The sequence below is a fragment of the Struthio camelus genome, chromosome Z (genome assembly GCF_040807025.1).
Source record: "Struthio camelus isolate bStrCam1 chromosome Z, bStrCam1.hap1, whole genome shotgun sequence".
Classification (NCBI taxonomy): Eukaryota; Metazoa; Chordata; class Aves; order Struthioniformes; family Struthionidae; genus Struthio; species Struthio camelus.
Genome location: NC_090982.1, coordinates 9,780,577 through 9,792,527, shown reverse-complemented (window position 1 = coordinate 9,792,527; position 11,951 = coordinate 9,780,577).

The following is an 11,951-nucleotide window of genomic DNA, read 5'->3' as shown; positions in this document are numbered from 1 at the left end:
CAGATACGTGGAAAGCCTGAGATAAAGAAAAACCGGACTAGTACCTTAGCCATTGGGACCACAGTTAAAGCTGATGGAACAAAACTATCCGTCCCAAGCGGAAATAATGAAAGAAGAAAATGAGAAAGGAGGCAGTTACATCAGCATTTTGTATATTTTGTTTATGCTAAAAAAAAAAAAAAGTAGTTCAAGTGACAAAGCGGAAAGTAGCTCTCACTGACTTTTTGTGGAATTTAAGTTCCTAAATTAGATGGGTATTAAAAAAACCCAAAAACTTATCCATTAGGCACAGAATGTATCAGCTGTCAGTAACTGTTGATAAAATATTTTAATATTTTCAGCTGAGGTTGCAGAATATGAATATTAATTATTATCAAAAGAGAATGAAGAAAGCACAAACCTTTGTGGACGGTGAAAAACTATTGGTGCTTTCCGTCGTATTTTATGATGCAGAAATCAACAGGCAAAAACGAGGAGAAAGCAGAAGCATCATCAGTTACCACATCAAAATCCTGACCCAGCCGGCCCAACTCATGCACAAACTGATAAAGGAGGAATACAGGAAACTCAGGGAAAGGAAAAAATACAGGAAGCTCAAGGAAAGAAGAACTCTTCAAATTTTACCACTTAAAATAGATTTTACTTGTAAGCGCTGTTTTATCAACAGCACAATGCTAAGTTTGCCTCTGCTCTGTGTCCTCGATCTCATTTGATTTTGCTTGGGTACCTAAGTCCAGCACATCCTGAGCTGTTTACTGCATCTTCCTATACTGATGACCTTGCCAATTTGTAGGCTTATTTAGAAATCTTCTGGTCAAACTGGAAATAGAGACAACACCAAGTTTCTCCTCAACTAAATTGTTTTAGACTGGTATACCTGTTTCTGAAAAATGTGCAAGACGTTACCGGGAAGTCAGTGAGATTTCCAGCCCAAGAAACAGTGAGTTTTATAAAGAATAAAAGAGCAAACTGCAGGTTGTTGGTGCACCTTGCTTCAGCTGAGGTATCTTTTTATTTGTAGGTGGCATGATGTGGTCGGACTAACACTGCCAACCTTCGTATTCATGTGTCACTCGTACCTTCAGTACACACACAAATAAAGATATGGAAAGACGTATATGATATTTCCCAAAAGAGAAAGACATAGATGATTTCCTTTGAATATGTGCATTTAGACTGGCAATCTGTAGGTCCCATGAAAATACCAATTCCAAGCAGTTGGGTTAAGTAACAAAACCCAAATCGCACCTTTCTCCAAAATCCCAGCTGGAATCCTACCTGATACTAGCATCTCTCATATTTCATATTCAGCCTGTCAGAGGTGATTGGAGAGAAGCTGATGAGATTCTAACATTTTAGTAAATTCCAGGATTAGTCAGTTCCCACCTAAGGCTGTGCATGCGCAGAAGCCCACAAAAATGACTTGGCATCGGCTTGGACATGGACACATTTTGCAGCAGTCCTCTGTAAATTGTGCACAAATAAAGAGATTCCTCACACAGCTTAGGTGTCCCGAACGTGACCTGTCTGATTATTGCAAACTGAAGGAAAAGCAAAATTCACACCTTTCGTGTCCCAGCTTTGTTCTTTTCCATTTTATTTAAATAGCGTATATGATTTCTCTTTATTGTTTCTCTTATTTTTTTCCCCAAGTCAATCTTATAGCTGTCATTCGCCTGACTTCATCTTCCTTCCTGTCTATCTGCTTGCTCTGTATGCCTCAAGTATGCATTTTCTGTTACAGATAGTGAACCTGGATATATTTTTGGCTACATCATATCTACCAATAATTGAGCATCACGGATTCAATTTCAGATAAAACACCTTCTCTTGAGGAGCGGTACGTAAGAGTGCCAGCTTTGCTTTCTGTGCATGGCATGTGCTTTTCTGTCATCCCAAATAATAAGAGGATGGAAGGGAAGTTTGCAATGTGACTGTCCATTTGCTGCCTAATCCACCGATAAAGACAATGCTATTTCTGCAGCAGTGATAAAACGGTAACTCCATTTTTTTAACCATAAAATGGTTAAACTCAGAGAAAAGGTAATAAAAGGTTAAAAAGAAAGGTAATAAATGGTAAAATGGCAATGGTAAGTAAAACGGTAAATGGCAAAACAGTAAAACGATACTTTTCTGAAATCTGGCGTACACCACAGCAAGTAAGAGAAGACTCTTGTCTGGAGCTTCAGACTTCAAATCACTTATGCAACTCTTGTTTCTGTAGAGTAACAAAAAGCAAGAACAGGTCCCATCAGTTAGTCATTAAATCACAACTGTGCATTCACGTTTTGCCAAGAATCCAATTCCACGTCTTGAAATGGGATTCCTACTCACTCCTCTCTATAATGATGATTATTAATTAACAGTTAGTAAGCTAGACATGCAACAGTTTAGTGACACAAAGAGGAGAACAACATGAACTGCTCCTCAGGCAGCAGACTCCAACCGGTCTCCTGCCAGAGCAGAAAGTCAATGTCGTTTTGTGTCACATGTCCATTTGTACACACAAGTGCAAGTTTTCCTTCCTGGATGGGATTTTATCAGAATTACTTCCTGGCCTGGGAGACATTGGTGAGAAAGGCACACATTTTAGAGAAAAGCTTTTTAAAATAAGTGGAAAAATAGAAGAGCTACGGGAGTTCACAGGGACAAACAGTATGTGCTTGATTGCCGTTTGCTCCATGACAGCAGGTGGCAGTTCAGGTCAAGAAGGAAGTCAGAAGAGCAGAGGGATGGGAAACGCCGGCCCAATGCCTTGCTTGCCTTTTCCCTTTTCTCCTCAAAATCAAGGGTGTGGCCAGTAGTAGACATGGTCATCCCTTCTAAACTATTGGCTGGGGATGCAGAATAGACTTTATAGCTCGGATAACAGGGCAATTCAGATGCTTGCTAAAATGTGTGAGTCGTGGATTTTCGGGTACTCAGCGCGTTCAGGTATTTTCGCCTCTTCGCCAGCAGTCCGACCAGTTACCAGGCTGTTCTGAAAGCAGCTTAGCAGAAGAAAGTTTTAAGGAAAGATCTGCAGGACGGGAATGTTCTGCTAAGGCTTTCTGGAAATCCTTCCCTTATGAGAAGGGAGTAAGAATGTGTCTGGAAATACCACAAATGGAAAATGGAGGCTCACAGAACAGACTCCTGGGAAATGCAGTGAAAACCTCCATACTGTGTGGCCTTTGTAAGGTAGCCTGTAAAACAGAGGTTTACAGGAAATGCTATTAATCTGTCCTTTTCCAAGGTATAGGCAAACTTTGCTGCCTTTTCAAGAGGAATAAAGAGAACAGATAGTGTTCAGACTGATTTTTCTCTAATGTTAAAATGTAGAATAATGCTAAATAGCAACACGAAATAAAAAATGCTTCATTTGAACTGATTTGAGTCAGAAATTAAGGCATAGGAGTGGGATATCCTACAGAAAGAGTTGATGAACCACAATCTCCTCACCTCTTTCCAGATTAGGAAGGGCTTTGCACTAGATTACTTGTAAGAGAATGAAATCAATCCAGCCACGAGTCAGATTAAGGGACTGGATGAATTACCAAGATCACCTTGGTCGTGGTTAATCTCACATATTACAATTTCTCTAGTCAAGAAAAAGCCAAAGAAGACAAAAGCCTCTCAAGTGATGCAAAAACAAAAAGAGAAGGTGGGAAGACCTAGCAAAACAGCAATGGCGCTCAATGTTGTTATGAGTAAAAACTAAAAGTGAGAGCGGAATCGAAGGAAAGATTGAGTTCATGTGATTTTTTTTTGCAGCTAACCACACGGCCTACAATACATGCTCTTTATTCCCCTTTATTATTCAAGTTTATGCCATAATATGACCACAGTTTCTTAAAGATACGTTCCTGTTTTCTTCCATAATATATCTCTGCGTGAAGAGAGTGCCCTTTAAAAGTTTACAAAGTCTTTGAGATCACATTTTCACCTTCACCTCTCACACAAGAATTCCTCTCTTCTGATGTGTCAGAATAATTTCATCTCGTTTTAGATCACCTGCATGTTAGGACCGTTGCTCGTAAGCGTCTGATCTTTTGTTACCTCCATCACGTGCTGCTCCCAGGTATGGTCTTTTATCCTGTATGTGGTCTGCCAGCTCTTCAGCGCGAGGATAATTTCTTCACCTCATGTTTATGCAGTGCCTAACGCAGAATTCGTGCGTGGCCAGAGCTATCAGGTGGAAATCTGCATGGAGTGAGAAGGTGTCAGCCCAGTACGGAAACCTGCGTTCAAAGAGGAGGGGTTCAGCAAAGTCAATAGCATAAGGAGACTGAAAATTTTTATTTTTGTTCGGAATATCATCATCCTTTCAGGTTGCTGTTTAAGAGGTGATGATTAGGAAAGCAACCTGAAACTCATGAAATGCAGGTACAATTCTATAAAAAAGGTGAAAATCCTCAGTTTATTTTACTCACTGACAAAGAGAAGACACGTTCTCATGATCGTGTCTTACTAAAGCCATGGCTCAAGGCACACTGACACAATCATTCTCTCTGCTGTGTCCGGAGCGTTGCATTTAGTCTCCGTCTCATTAAGAATAAAATGATAATTAAAGGAAGAATTGTGTGTTGGAGGTAAGCGTGTTGCAAGGCCTTTTGCAGCATATGGATGAGTAATTGGAGCGCCCTAAATACGGTAGTTCACCTTTAACACTGCAAAAGGACTGACTTTCATCAGGCAAATAGGCAAACAGAGCACTGCAGAGTAATAAAATAAATGGAACTACTAACGCGATAAACTGGAGACCTGATTTGCTTTAAACTCTCCAGGTTAACGTTCCCCTGAAGAGTCTTTCACACCTTCCTGCTTCGGAGGCAGGATGCCGGGAAGGAGATGAGTACAGACGTTATTTCTGGAAGAGCCATGTGGTTTCCCTAAGAATACATTACATGGGCTTTCGCGACAGTACCCTGCAGTTAAAGTTCTTTTATCAGTACCAAAGAGTGAACTTCATAATCCCTGATATGAGCACAGGGTTTATATCTGCCCCTTACAGCAGCCTGTTCATTCAAACCCTCTTGGGAATACAGGTTTCGGAAAAAAGTCACTGGGTATGTGCATTCACTAACATCTAATCCCTTTCTAAAACCTATTAAGCTATTTTAATAGCTGTGACATTTTTTTCTTCCTGATTGTGAAGAAGGTCTGGAATTTCCCTTTTCTAAGCCTATTAATTTCCAGGCTAAGTTTCTTCCGGGCTACTTTGTACATTTTTTTTTTCTTATGTTTTTATGGTCAATAAGTTAAACAGTTCTTTTTCTTCCCCTGGTGTTCACTCAGTAATGTGTTTATAGACAACAACCATATTGCCTCTCAGCCTTCTTTTTGCACCTGTTAGCTTAATAACACATCTGTGCATCCGCTCCAGTTTCAAAGAACCCTTGAGCAGGATAATCCGAGTCATGCATGGTATTACAGACAAGGCCATCATTGCCTTTGAGTACAGATATTAATGCTTCTCTGTCCCTGCAGGAAAGGCCTTTCCTGATATATCTTACAGCCCTATCTGTCTTTTTTTAAGGCTGCATCACAGTGCCATGCCTGTCATCAGCAGTACTTCAGGTTTCTTCATTCCTCTCTTGTGAAACGAAATGCTGCTCGCTTGGAAATATTTATCCTTTTCCATATAATGCTGCAGGTTGCTAAGAAGCTGAGTCACTCCTGTACAACATGTATTTGCCTGCATCTTCTGCTCCTCCCTAAGTACGTGTGAGATACGGTTTGCGTTTACTCATGAATTCCTCCTAACTCCTAAATTCAATGTGGAGTTCCTGCTGTCTCATGCACATTTTGCTTCTGGTTGAGCCGTTTTCCCACAAAACTTCCTTTTTCTTTACTCTCCTTTCGGTTAATTTGCTGCCTTTGCCCTATTCCTTTCCCTGACGTGTATTTTCAATGAAAAGCAGTGACTCTCCTGGCGTCTTTTCGAAGGTCACCCGATCACCCGGCGGATCAGCACCAAACAAATTAGCGAGACATCCAGAGCAGAAGTCCGTGCCACCACCCTGCGGTCTCACTGATTGTGCCACCAGCTGCCAGTTGCATGTCAGAGGTCATCTCCGAATTACACTTAAACCCTGCCAGTACAGTAGTCTTGTGTCAGCACAGAGGTGGAGAGGGGCAGCCTACCCCCCCGGCGTGCAGCTAGTCAGCTTTTGGAAGGGGTATCAGCCCCTACGTGCGGGCGGCGGGTGGTGCACCTCAGAGGCCGTGGGCCTGGCAGAGATTCCTCCGGTTTCTCTTTGGGCGCCCAAGGGCGGATCAGTCTCCCGCAGCCGCCCGGGCGTAGGCGTCCTTGCTGCTTGCGTCGGCAGGCAGCGCCGCCCAGGCGCTTCTGGGCTCGGGCAACGGAGAGCGATGGGACTCTGCCGGCGCCCCTGGATCTGCCCACCAAAACGCTGGCTTTCACCGCAGACGGCAGCCTCGCGCTGGGGCTCTGGCCTCGCCTCTTGGGCTGAGCACAGCCGAAAAACGCTCCTGAGGCCATGCCTGCTCATTTGCACAAAACGTGTGTTTTGCCCATAATCCTCATTTGCACAAAACAGGTAGGCCTATAGGTTTTCTCCATGTGTGTTGCCCAAAATCCTGTTAAATACTTCTCAAGCCACTAGGCTTATCTCCTTCTTTCTTTCTTTTTTTTTTCAGCTGTCCTTCTTTTCATGCCTTACGGAAAGAAGACAAAACAAACTCTTGCTCCCGCTTTTGACAGCCTCTGTTTCATTCACTCACCGCAAAGGTCGGGAGCCGCAGGTTGCATTAGCCCTTAACACCCTTCTTGCCGACCCCCTTGGCTGTCAGGCTCTCTTTCCCGTGGCTCCTTCCCGCTGACTCCACTTGCATCTGCAGGCTGAAATCCCCCCAGGGCCGTGGGGGCTGCATGCGTGTTTCTCTCCAACTGGCTTCGTGGGGTTTGATGCTCTCCGGTAGCCCTCAGCCCCGTCCGAGGGTGGGGACAAAGAGCGGACCGCACCGGCGTGTCGTCCCCTCTCCTGCCTGCGCCCCATCACAGCTTTGCCCGCCGCGGCTCACGTTTTGCGTAGTCTCTTTGACTCACCCAACCTTCCTCGTTTCTGAACTGGGAATCTGCAACGATTTCGTATTTTTGTGTGAGTTTGCAGATGTGTTTAATTTTTTTTTTTTTTTGTTTTCTTCCCCCACCATCATCTCCCTCGTTTGCTTCGGCAAGTCGGCTATGCTGTAAGTGCTGAGGAGAACTGGCTTCCCTACAAACTGGGCTGCAGGAACGACAGACTGTTGAGGCTTTCTTAAAAATAACCCAAATGATTAAACTCATGGGCAAGTAGACCGTATCAAACAAAAGCGTGTAAAAAGGTAGGCACTCTGGTGAAAAAAAAAACCCCAGACATTTGTCATTTCTGGCGGCACGAACGCTCTTTGAAATAATTGCTAACAAGGATTTGGTAACTAGGATCATTTGGTTGTTTTTATATAAAACTGTTAACGGAGTAATTCTTCCGTCTAAAGAACGGCTTCTGCCTCTTTCGCATGGTGGCTTAAGATTGCTTAAAATTCTTGAAAGTTACACCTAAAACAATTGAACTCTAACTGCCTGTAAGTATCTGATATTTGTTTGTGAAGCTCAGCCAGCCTCCCCGCGTGACGTCAAATCAGAAAGGTTTCAGGAGGTTCAAGTTAAGCACGTTATAATATTTAACTGGATTTGAAAGCAAATAGGAACTGCGGTTTTAATATTAAACTTTCTAGCGTAGCCAAAAAGCTGGTTGTAAGCTTTTCACGTTTGTTAGGACAACAGCGATCCGCAGTTCCCCTACAGTGCACTTTTAATTTGTTTATTACAAAACCAGCCAAGTCTTATAGCCAGGCCTGCAGACCTGACATCGCTCCTGCTGCAGGCAGGCATCAGTGGCAGCAGGGTTGTGCCTCAGCGTCCTCCTCACCATAGGGCTAAGGATTTTTGAAAAAGGGTGTATCGAACACAAGCACAGACCGATCCTCCTCTTGCCTTGAGGGAGGCAGCACGCTGTCATTTCCGTGCTGATCTTAGCCATGTTGTGAGGGAATTGCACAAGGTAAAGCGTTTGTCTTGCTTTAGTTTCTTGCACAAGAACATATTTTAGCCTAAAAAAATCTCAATTAAAAAAAAAAAAATCAGGAAGCTTGACCTCAGGGGCAACTGCCTTCTGTGTGAATGAAAGACCTCCAGCAAATGAAAGGACAAAAGAAAAGACTTTTTGAAAGCGGACGTATGAGTTTGAAGTGAAAAATACTGCTCTCTCATTTTCTCCCAAGGCACGTTTTTTTTTCCCCAGGACGGTTTGTGGTGTCGTGATCCTGCTGCACTCCAGCTGGATCTGGGGACTGTGCGTCGCTGGACGGCTGAAAGTTGGTGAAAATCCTTTTCTGTGTGCAATGACACAACCATCTTTAAGATGAACGTTTCGACCGGCACGCCAGCTATATTTTCACTGCAGGGACGAAAGGGGACTGGTCTCCCGTTCAGTGCATCTTCCCACGGCGGAGTCCAAAAACTTATCGATGTCTGTGCAGCAGTGCTATAAAGCTGTTTTTTACCCAGAAGACATGCCAACAGAGTTTCTCTTGGGACACCACTGCTAAAGAGCAAAGTGGAAGGACTCCCAGTCGTGCACACCGTATCATCGGGCAGCCACGGGGTTTTAACTACGGCCCTAATTCAATGGATGGCAAAGCCTTTTATTTTGGCTAATTTTTGGAGTTTCAGATGTTTTCTATTTCGCTATAAGCTTGAATTTTTAGCCTTTAATTCTGCAGAAGAACCATAATGTTTCTGGCTTGAAAGTGGCTCATATGCTGTTCGTAGCTTTCCCAGTCTCGTAAATGTCATATAAGAGGTGATATTTCAAAAGATATGAGTACGACACAAGTACAGGGTGCCTGTATTTCCACTGGTAGATCCTGCCTTTATAACTCGTTCCATATAGCCGAAGAGCAGCATAATTTACCTGTATTTTTCTTCATATAGGTAACTAGAATTCTGTTTTGGACAGAAAGAAATGAAAATGAAAACCATCTACTGAGAATTCATTCCTTTTTTTTTTTTTTCAAAATTTCTTTAAAAATATGCAAATTCTGGTAGATTTGTTAACGGTCATCTAGGTCAGAGATACTTTCATGTTATTTGGGAAACTTACCTGTTTTGTGTTAAGTTAATTCTTTTGACTTGCCAGTGCACGATATTAACCTGCCTTTCTACACTATTAATTATTCAGATGTTATCACAGTGACTTATTATTTGACATTTTTGCACTAACCTTCCCAGGACTCGGAGTCTGGTAAGTATGTAAGAAATCTCAGTTTCCCTTCTTTAAATAAATGAGAGTTTCTGGCTTTAGCATTTGGAAAGAATACCTGGAATTATTATACATGATACATAAGACATTAAAAATCAAAATCCAAATGAAAATATTTTTTAAAACTCATATCTTCTACGTAATTTTAAAATGTGGAATCCACCTTATTCTTATTTTAAGTAATAGTATTTATTGCCCCTTTGTTCTACCCACTTCTAGGGTAGATTATTCTCAACTGTTTGGGGAAATTACTCGATGAAGAAGCTCTAATCTACTATTTCAAGCCAATTCTTTCATCCCTGCTTCTCTCAAGTACAATAACTTAAATTTAAGGTTATATTGAGTACCTGTCTCAATTACAACTATCTGAGTTTACATTTCTAAGTTTGCATAAGCATCATCAAATTCACAGGTCAGGAACTAGTCCGAGAAAGATGATTTTGATGTGAATATTGCTCCCACACATTCTCATTCACTCTCAAACACGTGCTCTCAAAACCTGTTACTATTAATGCAGGTATGATATGGAAGGGAGACTGTATCTGCAAAGACAAAATTATTTCCCATGACCTGAAGTGCAAATTTCCTACAAATATTAGGACTAATAACGAGAGGCAAGGTGGTAAAACTGCACAGAATAACATCTGACAGTGTACAATAACCGTTGAGTCATTTCCTGCAGATAAATTATGTCAGCCAAGTACGACAGAAGAGAAGAAGAAATGAAAACTGATTTAAATTCTGTTTTCACTTAATTAAAATTTGTACATTTCAGACTTGAGCAAAATCTGTAGTCTTGAAATTTCTGGTAAAACATCACTACTTTTAGTACATCATGGCCCATCATATGATATGATAGTATCTTGTATTATGTAGTGTCATATGATAGGCTACTACTTCTGTTACATACTTCCATTAAAATTTCCATATTTTTATTTTCTCATTTTTTATTTTTCCGTTGAAATTTTTCAATTTCTTAATACATAAAAAGTTTTTAATGTTTGTGTTTCACAGCTTTCATCAAAATGTGCACAATTTCACGAATTTCTTTTTGAATAGCAAAATTGCAGCAACTGCCTTGCTTGGAAACTGCTTTACAGACCGAAACAGGACACAGTATAAACAATGACCTTTTAAGTGAAATACAAATTGCAAAGCAATCAGAGCAGTCAAATGACCCAGTAGAGTAACCATTAAGTTCCTCTTCAGTTGTACTTCCTCAGGAGAAGCACTTTTCGTGCGCCTGGACTGCTACCTTTTGACCTTGGTCTTCAGCCAGTTCTACTCTGCAACCTTTCCACTACGTTAGCTGTTCCCTTTTCTCACTTGACCCTCATTAGAAGCAACTTTCTTCCTGTTTTGTAACAGAGAAAGGACATCTACTCATTCAGTGTGGTGCGGTCCAAGGCACGGGCTGCGCAACGGGAAGGGAGCCGCAAAAGGCCAAGAACAGCCTTTAATCTTTGGATTAAAGAAAATCCACGGTGACGGAAAAATCAGAAAAATAACGGAACCATGTAAATTAAAGTATAATATGGGGCTATTTCAGCCCCTCATCCTCCCTTCCTTCTTCTTTACATGCCCACTCTATAAGATACGGTAATTTGAAATCAGGTGCACGTTTTCAGGAGTAAGATATCCACCGCCTATGGATACAGCTTGCTGAAATGGGAAAGTCTGCAGATGTGACGCAAATGACAGAGATAAAGTAGACTACCCAGAGAAGATCCCCTTTATTACTTTGGCGCTGGATTGTTTCAATCTCTGTAATTTCTTCATTAAAGCTTTTTGGCAAGATCTCTGTTTATTTCTGGTATTTAATGGGAATGTATCTGAATTTTCAAAATGTTTCACATAGCAGGACTATAACTTCCTGTCCAGCTTTTCCTGAAACAGTTAACTTGGTATATGCCCACACAGATATGATATCGTCAAGTTCAGGCTATAAAATTAAAAAGTGCAATAAAAACACAATAAAATCAATAAAAACAAAACAGCAAGTACAAGGTGTTTCTATCAGCACAACTATTTTAGTGAATACTGTGTTGTACCAGAAGTACAAGTACTACAGAAGATACGAATTAGAGTAATTCCCTGAGCTTTGGATAGAGGTCATGGATAGCTAAGCCTTTCTAAGTACCTGTGTTGGCAGTCTCAATAATTTCAATATCAAAAAAAAAAAAAAAAACAGAAGAAAGAAGAATGATTTTGTGAAGTAAAATGTGTTTAACAGATAGGGAGAAGGTGCAACTTACACAGGAAAAATGTCATCGTGGTTTCAGCTGGATCCATTACCCTGTGGGGAAAAAACAATTGCAGAACGAGCATTCCTGATTGTGTGAGACAACAAAGCATGAGGCAAAGGTGCCCCAGGAGACGGTCCTGCACTGGCAGGGAGAAGAACAGGTGGGCTTCATGTTAGACAGGACAAACTGAAAGCATACCCCTATTTCAGCAGTTTATTTTAATGCGTTTCTGCCATGTGCTGACACTTCTTTAGTTACTTTTCCGGAAGAGCCAGCTGTGGCTCATGACCGAGTCCTGGTCTGAAGTTCCCCACCTCTCCCATGAGCTGCTGGGCCGTAACGTCCTCTTCCCAGACTAGCTGCCCAGAGGTTGTGTGTGGAAACACCTAGTGTTTAG